Genomic DNA, 18,133 nt, shown 5'->3' with positions numbered 1-18,133 from the left:
GACGGTATAGTTCCCTTAAGGAAAAGCACCTTTAGTCAATCTGCTTTCAGTGTGAGAGCTTCCCATGTCTGGAATACCCTGCCATTAGTCACACACACAACTGTGGTTAATGTGCACTGTCCCTGTAGAAATAAAAATAAACTCAAACTGCAATCCACTTTAATGACCTGACATTGTTCCATGTAATGGAAACAGATTATAATGTTAGAATACATTAACTTCCTGCTCAAATTCACTGGTGTTACCTAAACAATCAAACCAAGAATCATAATGATCAGAATAAATTATCACAAAATGTTTCCTTATTTACACCTGAATCCCTTACAGCCCAACATATCCCAGCGCTCACAACCAACTCTCCTATTTTTACCAGTAGGCAAAAATATAACCCCTACTCAAACAACGTTCTGCCTTACCTCTATCGTAAGATAAAAAGCAAACTTTACAACTTTCTCTTCTCTTTCGGCTTCACACTTATGAAATGTCCAAGACTTTAAAAATAACATGTAAAGCGCCAAATTTATTCATTAGATTTAGGTAACTGTCTCTTCCTTGATTCAGTTATTTAAATACGACTCCTATTCTCAATATGTTATTTAGGCCACAGACAACGTATTACATCAAAATCGCCTCGCAATTATTTTTAATGAATTAGTCTTTCAATTTAACCTAAACAAGCTATTAAAACGTTCTGTTTATATCTTAAACAAACACTTACGACCGTATCTTTCCAGGCAAAATATACCAATAGTTGAATTACAATCAGAAACCCAGATTTTAGTCAGGGCATTGTCTGGGAAACCAACCCGGGCCTCCCGCGTGGCAGGAGAGATTTTTACCACTGAACCACCAATGCTATTTAAATGACTAAGACTCCCCGCAAATAAACCCACTTTACAATTGTCTGTAGTCGTAAAATCATGCACGTTCTACCGAGACAATTCCCAGAAAATAGCCCTAATTTAAAGGTCCAAGCGTTACTCCAGCGATGATTCTCACATGCCAAATGGATAGATTAGCAGTCAAAGAGTAAAATCGACATTCATAGACTACGAAACAGATCTTGCGCCTTTTAATAAAAGTAGATTATGTTTTCTCATGCAACGTATTTCAATTACTTTACTACATCACATTAATCACGCAATGATAATTAGTTTGATGGATACCCTAGGCTTTGTACAACATTATAAATTACGTTGAAATTCCATCTTAATTCGCTCTAAATTTATGGAAAACGGTTTATTCAATAAATCCAGCAACTCCTCTCATACTGGGAAGAAAAATAAAACATTTTCAGACCTTAAGGGCAGTTTTATTTCAAATGTAGTACCCAGACGGAGATAATCCAATAAGCATTTATAGGTACATCGTTAGGGTAAGAAAAAGTGGACACACTCCAATCGGTTTCTAGAGCACAATTTCCCAGACATTGTAGACAATTTAATTGTCACGATCGTGTGGAGGATTGACGGACCAATACGCAGCTTTAGGAAAATAAGCCATCTCCTTTTTATTGACGAAGAAGGCACACGAAACAAACACACTTACGAACTAAACAAAACAAGAAAACGATCGTGAAGCTAAACAACGATGTGCACACACTGGCTACAAACGTATCACATAGACAACTACTCACAACAAATGAAAGCCTATGGCTACCCTAAATAAGGCTCCCAATCAGAGACAACCAAAATCAGCTGTCTCTAATTGGGAACTCATTCAGGTAACCATAGACTCTCCTAGACAACTAAACATACATAGACAACGCTAGACACATGTACTCAACACAAACCCATATACTACACCCAACAACCCCTTTACCATAGAATCACCCAAAACCAACAAAACACAAACATTCCCCATGTCACACCCTGACCTAACTAAAATAATAAAGAAAACAAAGAATACTAAGGCCAGGGCGTGACATAACCCCCCCCTTAAGGTGCGAACTCCGGGCGCACCATTAACCAGTCTAGGGGAGGGTCTGGGTGGGCTTCCATCCACGGTGGCGGCTCCGGCTCTGGTCGTGGTCCCCACGTCACCACAGTCCCTAACCGCCTCCTTAGCTTCCTCCAAATGACCCCCCTCCACATTAACCCCACTGCATTAAGGGGCAGTTCCGGACTAAGGGGCAGCTCCGAACTAAGGGGCAGTACCAGGGTAAGGGGCAGTACCAGGGTCAGGGGCAGCTCCGAACTAAGGGGCAGTACCAGGGTAAGGGACAGCACCAGGATAAGGGGCAGCACCAGGATAAGGGGCAGCTCCGGACTGAGGAACGGCAGCTCCGGACTGAGGAACGGCAGCTCCGGACTGAGGAACGGCAGCTCCGGACTGAGGAACGGCAGCTCCGGACTGAGGAACGGCAGCTCCGGACTGAGGAACGGCAGCTCCGGACTGAGGAACGGCAGCTCCGGACTGAGGAACGGCAGCTCCGGACTGAGGGACTGCAGCTCCGGACTGAGGGACTGCAGCTCCGGACTGAGGGACTGCAGCTCCGGACTGAGGGACTGCAGCTCCGGACTGAGGGACGGCCCATGGCTGGCTGACGGATCTGGCTGCTCATGGCTGGCTGACGGATCTGGCTGCCCATGGCTAGCTGACGGATCTGGCTGCTCATGGCTAGCTGACGGATCTGGCTGCTCATGGCTAGCTGACGGATCTGGCTGCTCATGGCTAGCTGACGGATCTGGCTGCTCATGGCTGGCTGACGGATCTGGCTGCTCATGGCTGGCTGACGGATCTGGCTGCTCATGGCTAGCTGACGGATCTGGCTGATCCTGTCTGATTGGCGGCTCTGGCAGATCCTGTCTGGTTGGCGGCTCTGGCAGATCCTGTCTGGTTGGCGGCTCTGGCAGATCCTGTCTGGTTGGCGGCTCTGGCAGATCCTGTCTGGTTGGCGGCTCTGGCAGATCCTGTCTGGTTGGCGGCTCTGGCAGATCCTGTCTGGCGGGCGGCTCTAGCGGCTCCTGTCTGGCGGGCAGCTCTAGCGGCTCCTGTCTGGCGGGCGGCTCTAGCGGCTCCTGTCTGGCGGACGGCTCTGTAGGCTCATGGCAGACGGGCGGCTTTGCAGGCTCATGGCAGACGGGCGGCTTTGCAGGCTCATGGCAGACGGATGGCTCAGACGGCGCTGGGGAGACGGATGGCTCAGATGGCGCTGGGGAGACGGATGGCTCAGATGGCGCTTGGCAGACGGGCAGTTCAGGCATCGCTGTGCAGACGGCAGACTCCTGCCGGCTGAGGCGCACTGTAGGCCTGGTGCGTGGTGCCGGGACTGGTGGCACCGGGCTGGGGACACGCATCTCAGGGCTAGTGCGGGGAGCAGCAACAGGACGCACAGGACTATGGGGACACACAGGAGGCTTGGTGCGTTGTTTAGGCACTGGTGGTAAAGGGCTGGAGACACGCACCATATAGCTAGTGCGTGGAGGAGGCACTGGTGGTACTGGGTTGGGGCGGGGAGGTGGCGCCGGAAATACCGGACCGTGCATGCGTACTGGCTCCCTTGAGCGCCGAGCCTGCCCAACCTTACCTGGTTGTATGCTCCCCGTCGCCTGACCAGTGCGGGGAGGTGGAATAACCCGCACCGGCCTATGTAGGCGAACCGGGGACACCATGCGTAAGGCTGGTGCCATGTACGCCGGCCCGAGGAGACGCACTGGTGACCAGATGCGTTGGGCCGGCTTCATGACATACGGCTCAACGCTCAGTCTAGCCCGGCCGATACGTGGAGCTGAAATGTACCGAACCGGGCTATGCACGCGTACAGGAGACACCGTGCGCTCTACTGCGTAACACGGTGTCTGCCCGTACTCTCGCTCTCCACGGTAAGTACAGGGAGTAGGCGCAGGTTTCCTACCTGACTTCGCCACACTCCCTTTAAGGCCCCCCCCAAGAAATTTTTGGGTTGTACTCACAGGCTTCCAGCCTTGTCTCCGTGCTGCCTCCTCATATCGCCTCCTCTCGGCTTTAGCTGCCTCCAGCTCTTCACGAGGAAGGCGATATTCTCCCGGTTGTGCCCACGGCCCCTTACCATCCAGTATCTCCTCCCATGTCCACGAATCCTGTGTAGGTGGGTCCTGTTGCCGCTTTCCATGCCGCTTGGTCCTGTAATGGTGAGTAGTTCTCTCACGATCGTGTGGAGGATTGACGGACCAATACGCAGCTTTAGGAAAATATGCCATCTCCTTTTTATTGACGAAGAAGGCACACGAAACAAACACACTTACGAACTAAACAAAACAAGAAAACGATCGTGAAGCTAAACAACGATGTGCACACACTGGCTACAAACGTATCACATAGACAACTACTCACAACAAATGAAAGCCTATGGCTACCCTAAATAAGGCTCCCAATCAGAGACAACCGAAATCAGTTGTCTCTAATTGGGAACTCATTCAGGTAACCATAGACTCTCCTAGACAACTAAACATACATAGACAACGCTAGACACATGTACTCAACACAAACCCATATACTACACCCAACAACCCCTTTACCATAGAATCACCCAAAACCAACAAAACACAAACATTCCCCATGTCACACCCTGACCTAACTAAAATAATAAAGAAAACAAAGAATACTAAGGCCAGGGCGTGACATTAATAATGCTTAAAACCTCATCTTTATCAAATTACCCATTAAAGATACCAACTCAAAACCTACGTACGTCTACGAATGGGTGGTTTAAATTGTATATAATTATATTCTCAGCATTACTTTATCAAATCTCTAGTAATCGATTATACACACATTCAATTGATCATATTTTCATATATTCACAGAATCCATATAAAACGTAAGAAATTCTTAGGTACTCACACAGAACTTCAATGATCACCCACACAGAACTGGTCAGATGTCCACACAGAACATCAGAACATAATTGAACGGTTATCCACACAGAGTCAACCTACCACGCCCACACAGAACACTTCTACAAAGATTACCGACACGGGATTTCAAACCCTGTCTATATGTACAGGGAAACCCATAATGTAATCAAAATATTACCTAGTGGTCCCAAAACAAAATACTCACACAGAGTAACCCAGGGCATATCTGGCTAGCACATTTTAAATAATTGGAATTCACCACCTCTGAGGGTCACTTAGACAGTCACACAGACACTTTCAGAACGAGGCCCTTCTTCCAATAGGGCTTCACCAAGTACCGTGTTTCACACAGAACGCGCAGTCACCTTGGCCCCTCACCCCCACAGACTGCACCAATGCCCACTGTGATCAATTCAGTGTCAGGACGGCTCTAGGTCGCCCGCAACCGACCAGTGGCAGAGTATCTTTGAGTTCGCAAACTCTCAGATTACTCTCCATTGACTCGGCCCTGCATACGCCTTCAAGGTGCCCCCCTCACAAAGGAATACACACTCAGAGCCTACGTAACAGAGGCTTTTCTAAAAACTCGACTTCAAGTGTGGTTTGCTCACCTCTTTCTTAATTTTTTTTTTTTCGAGATGTGGTATCCACTCGGCTCGCTGCCTCTCAGATCAAAGGTGGGTCCATCTGCTTCGTTCTCGAAGTGTGGTTTCCCTAAGATCCCAAGGTTGAAGGATCCCTCGTGCACGATTTGCCCAGATCTTCAGGAGCGGTCACCGAGTGAAGATTCACGTCCCATCCCCGTCACCAAATGTGGTGGCATATTTCTGCTTTACCAAATGAGGAGAGTTACAAACTTCACACACCAGTCAGAGTTATACTTAAACTACATCTTTAATAATAAGAGCTTTGCAATAGCATTTGACTTTCAATGATGCACCATTTCTAATGAACCATTGGAAGTGACAACAGAAAAGTACAAAGAGCTTTTATAACCAAGATACACCCCTCTCAACCTACATGACGAACCACAGATCTTAGGAACAGTTCACAAAGGGACTTTATAATTGCGAAAGGAGTATTCCGTAGCCAGATAGCATTCGCTATAAATTATCGTTCAGTTTGGTCCCTAAGACGAGGTTCTACTCTCGTTCCTGGTACTTCATAGCGCACAAACATTACCTCATGTTATCTGGAATGCTCTTTAGGTTTTATCACCCAAAGACATCGTAAATCTCCTCTGTCAGTGCTATCTCATAGAGGCCCATCCTCAGTAGAACACACACACACACACAATAGTTAACAGAATACTCTATTCTGTTGAATCAAACAACCATTATAATGCAATACAAGCATTATAACATAATCTTGCAATTTTCCACTACACTTGTCAAATGCTCCTCCAGCACGCCACAACAAGATACTAATACTTTTCATTTAACAGAGATGTTATCGCAAAAAAACAAACTATTTCGATGGCAATAAAAAGTGATAATTTACAGTTGTTATTGTTCGTCTTTTGGAAGATTATGGAAGATCATATTTTACTACTAACCTGTCTGATAATAGTTACCAACGACAATGTATGCATCATCATAACATCCATCTACAATGAATGATGGTTAGCAGAAACAGACCCAGACTGGTACCCAGGTTTGTTCCGCCTGCCTTGTAAAGTGTTGCAAAATGATGGTAACTTTCCCCAAATCCCGAGGTTTTCCAGATATCCTGGCTCCAGGTTCACGGATTTCCTGCTTATACCCATCTGATTCAGGGAATTTTCCAACCCAGGATTACTAAAAAAACGTGGGAATTTTGGGAACGTTATTGGAATTGTTCAACCCTACTCCTGTACCAAACCTAATATTTTCGACATGTTTTGTACTGAGTGGTCCTAATATGTTCTCTGTTTTCTGTTCTTCATTCCAGGCGTGTTCTATGATTGATGAGGAAGTAGCGAAGGCTTTGGTTAATAGGAAACACAGGAACCTCCCTCTCCACTGGTAAGACATGGTGATTTACGAGCCCTCTCTGCTCATCATGCACAGCATCTGCTCTCACAGACAGACACAGCTGCATCCCAAATTGCACTCTTTTCCCTATTTAGTGCTCTACTTGTGCCCAGATGGAGGGACTTTAAAGAAAACAGAAGCAGTCCTGTTGGGTTTTTATGCTTGTCACAGACTTTGGAAATTGGGGATGCTGTTTGAGCAACCAGAGAGGACAGGCAAATTACCATTTTGATTGGTATTGTTTTGGCTAGAAGAGAGGGGCTTTGACAAACTATTGCTTGACACTGTCCTTCCCTCCACACTCGACAAGGCATCTGTAGTTAGACCAGCCGCACCCTTTAGCCAAATGTACATCTACTGTGAAACCATCATAGAAACCAAAGAAATCATCATCATAGAAGAAGCATCATTGGTCCTTTGTTATGGTTGATTTAAAGAGGGTCACATTTTGGTTGTTTACATGAGAGTAACAGGGCCAGTATTCATAAAGCGTTTAAGAGTAGGAATGCTGGTCTAAGATCAGGTTCCCCCAGTCCATATCATTTCATTAATTGTAATCTAACAGGTACAACTGATCCTAGATCAGCACTCTTACTCTAAATAGGGGCCCGGTCCTATTAGAAGCTAACCCAGATTACTCTCCCGTGAGTTCTGCAACGGGTGTAGGGTGAAGCATTATCCTGGGTCAGTTTTGATTTTCCCCACTAATGATTAAGGTTTGGACTGGGGAGGGAAGCTGATCCTAGCTCTGTACCCTGGAGCTCTGAAACGTGAACAGCCTTGTAATTGCCAATGTTGAGCCAATTCTCATTTACCACCTCTGACTATTGATCTGTCTCTATCAATACCAATATCAATCTCCAGGAGAAGGCTATGGTTGTGTTCAAAATCGCACCCGATTTCCTATATAGTGCACTGGGCTCTGGTCAAAAGTAGTGGCCCATATAAGGAATAGGGTGCCATTTGGGACGTGGTCAACAACAGAAACCCCAGCTGCCTAGTTTCTCCCACCAAGTAATTGCAGCAGTAGAGAGCTAGCGTGTACCTAGCAAACAATGGAAACATGGCTGAATACAGAATACACACAAATGATCCTTTCATTACATGAGGGTATAGAGCAGTATACACGTATTGGATCTTTTAATGAGTGCGATTCAGTCACAATATGGAGCTGTGTTGCTCTTTTCTTACCATCCTGGTACTGACCATTCTTTCGGGTGAGTATTCTTGCTGTGTTAGTTACAGTGTTACAGGATGCAACATCTTTGTGTAGAACGTGTGTAGAACATCATCAGTGTTTGTGTACATGTGATAAAACATCAAAGGCTGGAAGGTGAATATCTTTGGTGGTATTTTCACATTCTGCAGTATACTAATAAAGGGGAGGAGCCAGATTGGGAGAAGAGGGAAATATGAAGGGAGAGCGAGGGAGAGAGATGAGATGGGAGGAGAAGGAAACGAAGGAAAGAGGGAGAGAGACAGAGGGAAAGACAGATGGAGCCTGAAGTGAATAATAGATGCAACCTGTGATTTGTGAGAAGAAAAGAAAGGAGAGGCTGAGAGAAACCTCAAGTCATGCATATCATATTACGCATTTCCCCCATTACCACATTTTATTATCGTGTGTGTGTCTGTGTCTGTATGTGTGCAGTCACATTAGCCAGGATGGTTGCCGAGCTCTAGTGCTGAGCGATTAACCAAAATGTATTTTTTTCCTGCGGATATTAAACAACTAATTGACCGATGTCTGTTCAATTACTTTAATTACATTTAGTTCGTTTTTTTGTGTGATCACAATGCGCTGTTTCTCTAGAGAGAAATCTAATTATTCACAAGAGAAATTTAGTCAAGCACTATAGGGACGTGGGCTGAAGGGAGTTGTAGTTTTCATTAGGCAAATATTCAACCTAGTTCAGCGCAGAAACATGGTAACTAACTACAATGGCCACAATCCATTGCGCCTGTTCTTTTAGACTCGGACAAAGACGGACAGCCTACATCCAAACCGCATGAGAGAGAATTGTACAGAACACAATGACGAGAGGGATAGAGACAGTTCGTAAAGTAGCGCTATCCGGTTGATAGTTGTGGTAGTTGGTAATAAGCAGTCTTGAAAGTATGCCTTATTTACTTTGAAGAACTATTACAATTATTTTGTTAGACAGCTCTGCAGTATACTTAAGCAGCTACTAGCTAGCCAGATAGCTGTTAGCCTAGCTAAATAGGATGACTCAAAGACAGTACAGTAAGGGGAGCACAGAGATAATGTTAGATAGTTGTCTGGCTGGCCGCTAGTGTCTGAGCAGAGATGGGAATGAAGGAATGAAAAACGAAGTAATATATTATTATTTATAGTAATCTCCTATTTTTCTGTTGATGTCTACCCAATTTGGACCGAACAGAGACAATGGAATGTTTTCAATATTTTGACAATTGAATGTTCAGTATTTTGGGCTTTGGAATTCCCATTAAAAAGCCGTAAAATCTTTTTAATGTAATTATTTCATAATATATTTAATGTTTCAAAAAATTATCGTAACCGAAATCAAAAACCATGATTATTTTTTAAGAACCGAAACATAACTGAACCAACTTGGAACATAAACACACTGCGAGTGTGTGTGTGCATGTGCGTATATATGCAGATTGGATGTATTTCAGAACTGCACTGTTGACTCACTGCTCTGAAGAAACAGCCTGTTTCTGTTAGCAGCTATTGGCTATTGCGCCATCTCACAGAGGGAAGCTAGTCACTGTATCAGAACGAATCTGAATGAATAACATCGTTTCATCTAAATGAATAAAACCATCTGATTATGACAATGCCATGTGTTCTATTTCTACCTCTCTCCAGTCATTTGGTATTCTGATAAGTTGAGTGATAGTCAGTGATACTGTGTGGTACTGTGTGATACTGTGTTGTACTGTGTTATACTGTGGGGTACTGGGTAGTACACAGAGCTGAAGTCTTGATTGAGAGTCGTAATGCGCTCACTGCTTTTCACAGATTAGTAGGTCATTTCTGTGTCAAACTAAAAAGATTGATAGAGATTAAAAAGCAGTGTTGTCCGGTTATCCAACATGGCCTCACACAGACTAGTGTGTGTGTGTGTGTGTACTCCCGCATGTGTATGTGTGTCGATAATACGAGCACACGTGTCTGTTTGTCTGCTCCGTAAATGCATATGTGAATAATGGGGTCATTCTTCAGCCTTCTTCTGTGTGACTGGGCCGGTACAGTGGTGTGGTTTCCCCTCCGGAGGCTGAGAGCCAGAGAGGGGGAGCTGGAAATAGCTGTGCCTGGGTCAGTAGCGCCACAGATGGGCCTCGGGGCCTCTCTCTCCCCCCTGAAAAGTCTGCCTGGATGGAGGTGCTTTCAGACAACCAGACCACCTTTTATCCAGGTCACATCACATGAATGATGAATAGGCTTCATTCAGTCAAACCAGGGTCGTATTCATTAGTGAAAAACGTCGCAAAATATTTTTTGCAATGTCTTATTGAACAAATTCAAGTAGGCCCCTCCCCGTTTCAGCCTGTTTGCTTCAGTTTGGTTCCGTTTATATTGTGTACTGTAAGCCCCAGGTAGTCTCCTCACATATGTGCAGAAGTAGTATTGCTGATGTTGTGGTATACATATTTTATGTTGTATTCCATTTGGCTCTTGGTTCATCATAACCTAACAACTTGGATAAATAGACAATATTGATATGAACACAATTGTTATGCATATTCAAATCACACTCAATATTAATTCAAATGAGAGAGGGTCCTTAGAGCTGGGAGCAGAAGCTGTAGTGTACTATATTGTAGATGGTTGTGTACTGTAAGTAGTAAGTAGGTAGCTTTGACCGAGCAATTGATTTGTAGCAAGGGCAGGTATTGCGTGTCACTCTGGAACATTGTGTCATAATGGGGGTCACACACACACTTGCACACCCGCTCGCACATACACACACACACACACTGGTGCTGGATCTGAAGATTCAGTCAATTGGGTTACATTTGTTTATTGAAGGTGAAAAAGCAGCATGGTAGAGCCATGGGATATGGTCCCAGCAGCATTCGTAACCACGCAGACTAAATCAGATTATCAAACATACAGTTAAGAGGATTATTTCAGATATTTTTACATTGGCCAGACACAAAATCTGCAATAAAAAATATATTATTTCAATTTAGTTTTTACTGTCCGTCTGTTTGTCCACCATTTTCTTTTGTCATTTTTCCAATTGAAAGTGTAGCCATTTTGAACTTGTTCAGACGTTTTCTAAATGCTATGTGAATTGGGGTTTGTGTGCATTACGAGATCATTATTTAGCCCATCCCTGTTATAATGAGCCCAGTGAATCACACACACATGTTCTAATTTAGCGTATACAGCCTGTACACAGTCCCAGGACAAGGCTATGCCCATAAGTAGTATTTATTTGTGATAACAGTATTTGTTAAAGGAGAGTGTTACAGCATTACAGATGTAACAATATCCTATTTCACGCATGGATACAAAAGCTCTTCTGCATGTAGGCTACAGTACCCGCATCAGGATAGCAGCTAACCTGTTAGCTTCTGATATCAGACAGTGTACTTTGATAGCTAGGTGTGAGTCCCAAATAGCACCCTATTCACTATAGGGCTCTGGTCAAAAGTAGTGCCCTCTATAGGGAATACGGTGCCATTGGGGACACACACATAGCTAACAAGCTCTGTAATCAGATCTAACCTAATCTGATAACTGCTTTTACAAGCTACCAGTTGTTGTATTTTCCTGTGGAGAGGTAGAGTGTTTGCAGAGCAATAGAGGGTAGATCTATCTGAAATGTCAATGGGAAAAATGATATTTTTTAAATGTCAGTGTCAGACATAATCACAAGGTAGATAGATGTACCTAGTGCTATATGGATACAACATGTAGGTGTGTGTGTGTGTGTGTGTGTGTGTGTGTGTGTGTGTGTGTGTGTGTGTGCGTGCGTGCGTGCGTGCGTGCGTGCGTGCGTGCGTGCGTGCGTGCGTGCGTGCGTGTGTGTGTTCTGCAGCAGTGAAAGGCTGTATGTCAGCGCCACGGGGCAGAGAGGCACAGAACAAAGCCTTAGTGAAGTAGCCTGCTAATAATCTGAGGGCCTGTACAATGTCTGGAGACATTCTTCCCAAAACGGTGCACGCACAAGCGTGCATGTCTCTCTCTCTCTGTCTCCTTTCTGCCTGGTCTGCTGCAGAAAAGAGGTTAGCAGAAGTAATTTGTCAGGGGGGGATGGAAGGGGGGAATGATGCAAAGGAGGGAATGAGGCAAAGGAGGGAAAAAGGCTGAAGTGGCCAGATTGAGTGGAGGAAGAAAGAGCAGCTCTTACAAGCTAACATGTGGGCTAGTTCTGCTTCCCAGAGAGAGAGAGAGAGCGAGAGAGAGAGAGGTATTTCAATCTTTAGAATTGTGTATAAAACACAAGCACTTCATGACCTATCGTTAGGCTGGACAATAGAACGAGTTAAAATTCACCCAAGGCTGAAAAACAGCAAAAGAACGTTGGCTAAGCTGGAACACTAGCACGAGCTAAACATACACATTGTGAGAAATATGGCGAAATAGGCCGGCATACCTCTCCATAGGAAAACAATGGGGGGAGCTCAGCGTTCCAAGGGAAAAAAAGTATTTTGGGGCTAGCATTTGATGACAACCGAGCTCGCTGTCCAGACTTAAATAATTAGAAAGAGGATATTCTCATGATTAAAATGGCGTCTGACTTGAAAAAAATCTAAATATACACATTGCGAGATATTTTGCAAAATAGACAGACATGCCTATATTTCCCCTACAGGAAACAATGGGACGACCTCAGAGTTCCATGACTCATTTTTTGTTGTTGTTTACATTTTAACAGTAAACAACGTGAGCAGGTCTCATTGCCAACAAGAGCGAAGCAGGCATTGTGACGTTGAACAATAAGCTGGGAATAGAACGTTCGGAAGGCGAGTTGGTGCCACGGTGCTCTATAGAACGAATAGGAGCTGGCAGGGTGAAAAATGCCCTAAAATTAGGCCTGTTTTTTTTCGTGATTACTTCAAAAACGACGGCAAGCAGCTGGGCAATATGGTGATATTATGAAACTGGGCTCCATGGCGGATGCAATGAACTAGTTTTTATCAGAAAAAAGTGTTGTTAAAAATGTCAGCCTACTATGTTGATTGTCCACAGTACATCCTCCTGGCAATGTCATGTGTCCAGCCTACTATCTTCTCCACAGTACATCCTCCTCCGCTGTGTTGAACCCTCCATGCCTCGCTGTGCCACATGACCAGAGCAGTATAGAGTAGAGGAAGTCCTGTCTGGCTCTGACTAGGACTAACGCCACACATAACAGGGATAAAGCCGCTTTAACCGGGATTATAACGGCCCGTCCCTGTACTGTATACCTCTCTATATCTGTGAGAGAAGAGAGAGCTGCACACCCACTCACCACAGATCATCTTTCATCTCCAAATCTGCTTTGGCTACGGGGGTGAGGTTGTGTGTGGGGGGAGTACACATACAGGCAGACATACACACACCACACACACACACACCACACACACACACACACACACACACACACACACACACACACACACACACACACACACACACACACACACACACACGCTTGCAGCTGTTGCTGATGATGTAATCTCTGATTCGGACTGCCTTTTGTTTCACAGACTGAACATGGAGCGGAGTGGGCAGCGTTATGGCTGTCTTACAATACAAACACACCCACGCGCATGCACGCACACAGACAGCATGCACACATACACGCACACATACACACATACACGCACACATTCATATGCACGGGCATAAACCTGCATTTGTTGACGGAAACTATGGAAAGGGTCCTAAGTGGAGTATTTAGTCTCGGACAGTATCTGAGCTCAGAAAGCTGGCATTCCACTATTTATTCCACATGAACTCTCTCATGGAAACACCCAACGGGTTATACAACTACCTGAACACACTATACAGTAATTATCCTCCTCTTCACCAGACAATTGACACCTCACAGTCATCTGTTGATTAAAATCATGAGAGGGCTGAACAACATAAGAGTATATGGACGTAGGAGTATTCACAAATATTTCAGTTAAACATGGCTTTGAAACTAGCATGATCAGATGGAACCTACTGTCCACCTCTGACCCCCCGCTTGAGTCAGAGCTGGAGGTGGTGGTTTGAAGAGCCTAATTGGTGGCACTGTGTGTGTGTGTGTGTGTGTGTGTGTGTGTTTAAAGGAGATGAGAATGTTGACTGCATAAATGGCTGTGTAGAAGGACTCTGTGTGTGTCTGTGTCAACAAGATCTCATAGTTTCTCATCCGAAATTTGACGTATTATGGCTGAAAGTCTATTTTTACTAATTCATTCTGCGTGGTTACAGGGTTAATTTAGCATGGCTACAGGGTTAAAACAGAAACAACTCAAAGGTTAACAGTATAGGCATTAATTCCGAGTGGTTAAGGTTAGGGCTATGGTTTAAGGAAAGCTTAACACTAGAACAGCCTGGCCTTTCAGCCTACAATACCCGCTAGAAAACGTGGCCGGGCGTCTCCTTTAGCATCAGAGCTAAAAAAATTAATAATTTCACCTTTATTTAACTAGGTAGGCTAGTTGAGAACAAGTTCTCATTTGCAACTGCGACCTGGCCAAGATAAAGCATAGCAGTGTGAACAGACAACAACACAGAGTTACACATGGAGTAAACAATAAACAAGTCAATAACATGGTAGAAAAAAGAGAATCTATATACAATGTGTGCAAAAGGCATGAGGAGGTAGGCAATAAATCAAATAATTAGAATTTAGCAGATTAACACAGGAGTGATAAATCATCAGATGATCATGTGCAAGTAGAGATACTGGTGTGCAAAAGAGCAGAAAAGTAAATAAATAAAAGCAGTATGGGGGTGAGGTAGGTAAATTGGGTGGGCTATATACCGATGGACTATGTCACCTCACAAGGTGCGCAAACATAAGCAACACTTGATAAATATTGCAGAAACTATTAGAAAGGATTAATTGCATGAATAAAAAAAATAGATAGAGTCAAGGATATGTTAAGTTCTACTTCTACTAAGTCCGAGAAGAAACATAGGCTTTTCGTTTCGCTTACAATAAAACAATAATAACACAACCAGCCAGGTGAAATGATTTGCTGTATTCCCAAACAAAAGCACCAGTGCATGAACAATTGTAAAGAATGACTTGTATAAATAAATAGCTTATTTTAATTTGAAGTTTATTATGTTACTAGTTTTTGCTTAGTTGCCAGATCAATGCTGCCACGCGAGCGGTCATGTGCTGAATGCATGGACAGCGCGAATATTCTTGGAAAAAGAGACATTTGGAAATTGAGCTGTACCTCTTGAATTATGAGAGTTATTTGACAAAGGTAAGTGTCATAGAAACTGCAGAATATGTTCTAATACTATATAGAAATCACAATGTTTTACCTGCATGTGACTGAAAGCGATGCTCCTGTCCATGCATTTGTTAATTACAAGATGCGCCCATCTCTTCATGTACAATTTATTTTTTTAATTTTTTTATTTCACCTTTATTTAACCAGGTAGGCTAGTTGAGAACAAGTTCTCATTTGCAACTGCGACCTGGCCAAGATAAAGCATAGCAGTGTGAACAGACAACAACACAGAGTTACACATGGAGTAAACAATAAACAAGTCAATAACATGGTAGAAAAAAGAGAATCTATATACAATGTGTGCAAAAGGCATGAGGTAGGCAATAAATCGAATAATTACAATTTAGCAGATTAACACTGGAGTGATAAATCATCAGATGATGTGCAAGAAGAGATACTGGTGTGCAAAAGAGCAGAAAAGTAAATAAATAAAAGCAGTATGGGGGTGAGGTAGGTAAATTGGGTGGGTAGTTTACAGATGGACTATGTACAGCTGCAGCGATCGGTTAGCTGCTCGGATAGCAGATTTTTAAAGTTGTTGAGGGAGATAAAAGTCTCCAACTTCAGAGATTTTTGCAATTCGTTCCAGTCGCAGGCAGCAGAGAACTGGAAGGAAAGGCGTCCAAATAAGGTTTTGGCTTTAGGGATGATCAGTGAGATACACCTGCTGGAGCGCGTGCTACGGGTGGGTGTAGCCATCGTGACCAGTGAACTGAGATAAGGCGGCACTTTACCTAGCATAGCCTTGTAGATGACCTGGAGCCAGTGGGTCTGACGACGAACATGTAGCGAGGGCCAGCCGACTAGGGCATACAGGTCGCAGTGGTGGGTCGTATAAGGTGCTTTAGTAACAAAACGGATGGCACTGTGATAAACTGCATCCAGTTTGCTGAGTAGAGTATTGGAAGCTATTTTGTAGATGACATCGCCGAAGTCGAGGATCGGTAGGATAGTCAGTTTTACTAGGGTAAGTTTGGCGGCGTGAGTGAAGGAGGCTTTGTTGCGGAATAGAAAGCCGACTCTAGATTTGATTTTGGATTGGAGATGTTTGATATGAGTCTGGAAGGAGAGTTTGCAGTCTAGCCAGACACCTAGGTACTTATAGATGTCCACATATTCTAGGTCGGAACCGTCCAGGGTGGTGATGCTAGTCGGGCGTGCGGGTGCAGGCAGCGAACGGTTGAAAAGCATGCATTTGGTTTTACTAGCGTTTAAGAGCAGTTGGAGGCCACGGAAGGAGTGTTGTATGGCATTGAAGCTCGTTTGGAGGTTAGATAGCACAGTGTCCAGGGAAGGGCCAGAAGTATACAGAATGGTGTCGTCTGCGTAGAGGTGGATCAGGGAATCGCCCGCAGCAAGAGCAACATCATTGATGTATACAGAGAAAAGAGTCGGCCCGAGAATTGAACCCTGTGGTACCCCCATAGAGACTGCCAGAGGACCGGACAACATGCCCTCCGATTTGACACACTGAACTCTGTCTGCAAAGTAGTTGGTGAACCAGGCAAGGCAGTCATTAGAAAAACCGAGGCTATTGAGTCTGCCGATAAGAATATGGTGATTGACAGAGTCGAAAGCCTTGGCCAGGTCGATGAAGACGGCTGCACAGTAATGTCTTTTATCGATGGCGGTTATGATATCGTTTAGTACCTTGAGCGTGGCTGAGGTGCACCCGTGACCGGCTCGGAAACCGGATTGCATAGCGGAGAAGGTACGGTGGGATTCGAGATGGTCAGTGATCTGTTTGTTGACTTGGCTTTCGAAGACCTTAGCTAGGCAGGGCAGGATGGATATAGGTCTGTAACAGTTTGGGTCCAGGGTGTCTCCCGCTTTGAAGAGGGGGATGACAGCGGCAGCTTTCCAATCCTTGGGGATCTCAGATGATACGAAGGAGAGGTTGAACAGGCTGGTAATAGGGGGTGCGACAATGGCGGCGGACAGTTTCAGAAATAGGGGGTCCAGATTGTCAAGCCCAGCTGATTTGTATGGGTCCAGGTTTTCCAGCTCTTTCAGAACATCTGCTATCTGGATATGGGTAAAGGAGAAGCTGGGGAGGCTTGGGCGAGTAGCAGCGGGGGGGGCGGGGCTGTTGGCCAAGGTTGGAGTCGCCAGGTGGAAGGCATGGCCAGCCATTGAGAAATGTTTGTTGAAGTTTTCGATTATCACGGACTTATCAGTGGTGACCGTGTTATCTAGCCTCAGTGCAGTGGGCAGCTGGGAGGAGTTGCTCTTGTTTTCCATGGACTTTACAGTATCCCAGAACTTTTTGGAGTTAGAGCTACAGGATGCAAATTTCTGCTTGAAAAAGGTGGCCTTTGCTTTCCTGACTGACTGGTTCCTGACTTGGTTCCTGACTTCCCTGAACAGTTGCATATCACGGGGGCTCTTCGATGCTATTGCAGTTCGCCACAGGATGTTTTTGTGCTGGTCGAGGGCAGTCAGGTCTGGAGTGAACCAAGGGCTATATCTGTTCTTGGTTCTGCATTTTTTGAACGGAGCATGCTTGTCTAATATGGTGAGGAAGTAACTTTTAAAGAATGACCAGGCATCCTCAACTGACGGGATGAGGTCAATATCCTTCCAGGGTACCCGGGCCAGGTCGATTAGAAAGGCCTGCTCGCAGAAGTGTTTCAGGGAGCGTTTGACAGTGATGAGGGGTGGTCGTTTGACCGTGGACCCGTGGCGGATACAGGCAATGAGGCAGTGATCGCTGAGATCTTGATTGAAGACAGCAGAGGTGTATTTGGAGGGCAAGTTGGTCAGGATAATGTCTATTAGGGTGCCCATGTTTACGGATTTAGGGTTGTACCTGGTGGGTTCCTTGATGATTTGTGTGAG

General features: G+C 44.8%; 1 protein-coding gene across 7 annotated transcripts in view; it reads left to right on the top strand.

Annotated features, from left to right (window-relative positions):
- LOC129858989 (zinc finger MIZ domain-containing protein 1-like) overlaps positions 1-18,133 on the top strand; it is a 209,539-nt gene that overhangs the window by 103,959 nt on the left and 87,447 nt on the right. For 6 of the 7 annotated variants that reach the window (XM_055928291.1, XM_055928274.1, XM_055928282.1 and 3 more), the window contains one exon: positions 6,768-6,841. The exons of the other annotated variant lie outside the window; for it this stretch is intronic. The gene's annotated coding sequence lies outside the window, so the exon portion shown is untranslated. The remainder of the gene's footprint in view (positions 1-6,767; positions 6,842-18,133) is intronic. 7 annotated transcript variants of the gene reach the window in all.

The sequence above is a fragment of the Salvelinus fontinalis genome, chromosome 1, assembly GCF_029448725.1.
Source record: "Salvelinus fontinalis isolate EN_2023a chromosome 1, ASM2944872v1, whole genome shotgun sequence".
Taxonomy (NCBI): domain Eukaryota; kingdom Metazoa; phylum Chordata; class Actinopteri; order Salmoniformes; family Salmonidae; genus Salvelinus; species Salvelinus fontinalis.
This window is presented reverse-complemented; position numbering and strand designations above follow the sequence as displayed.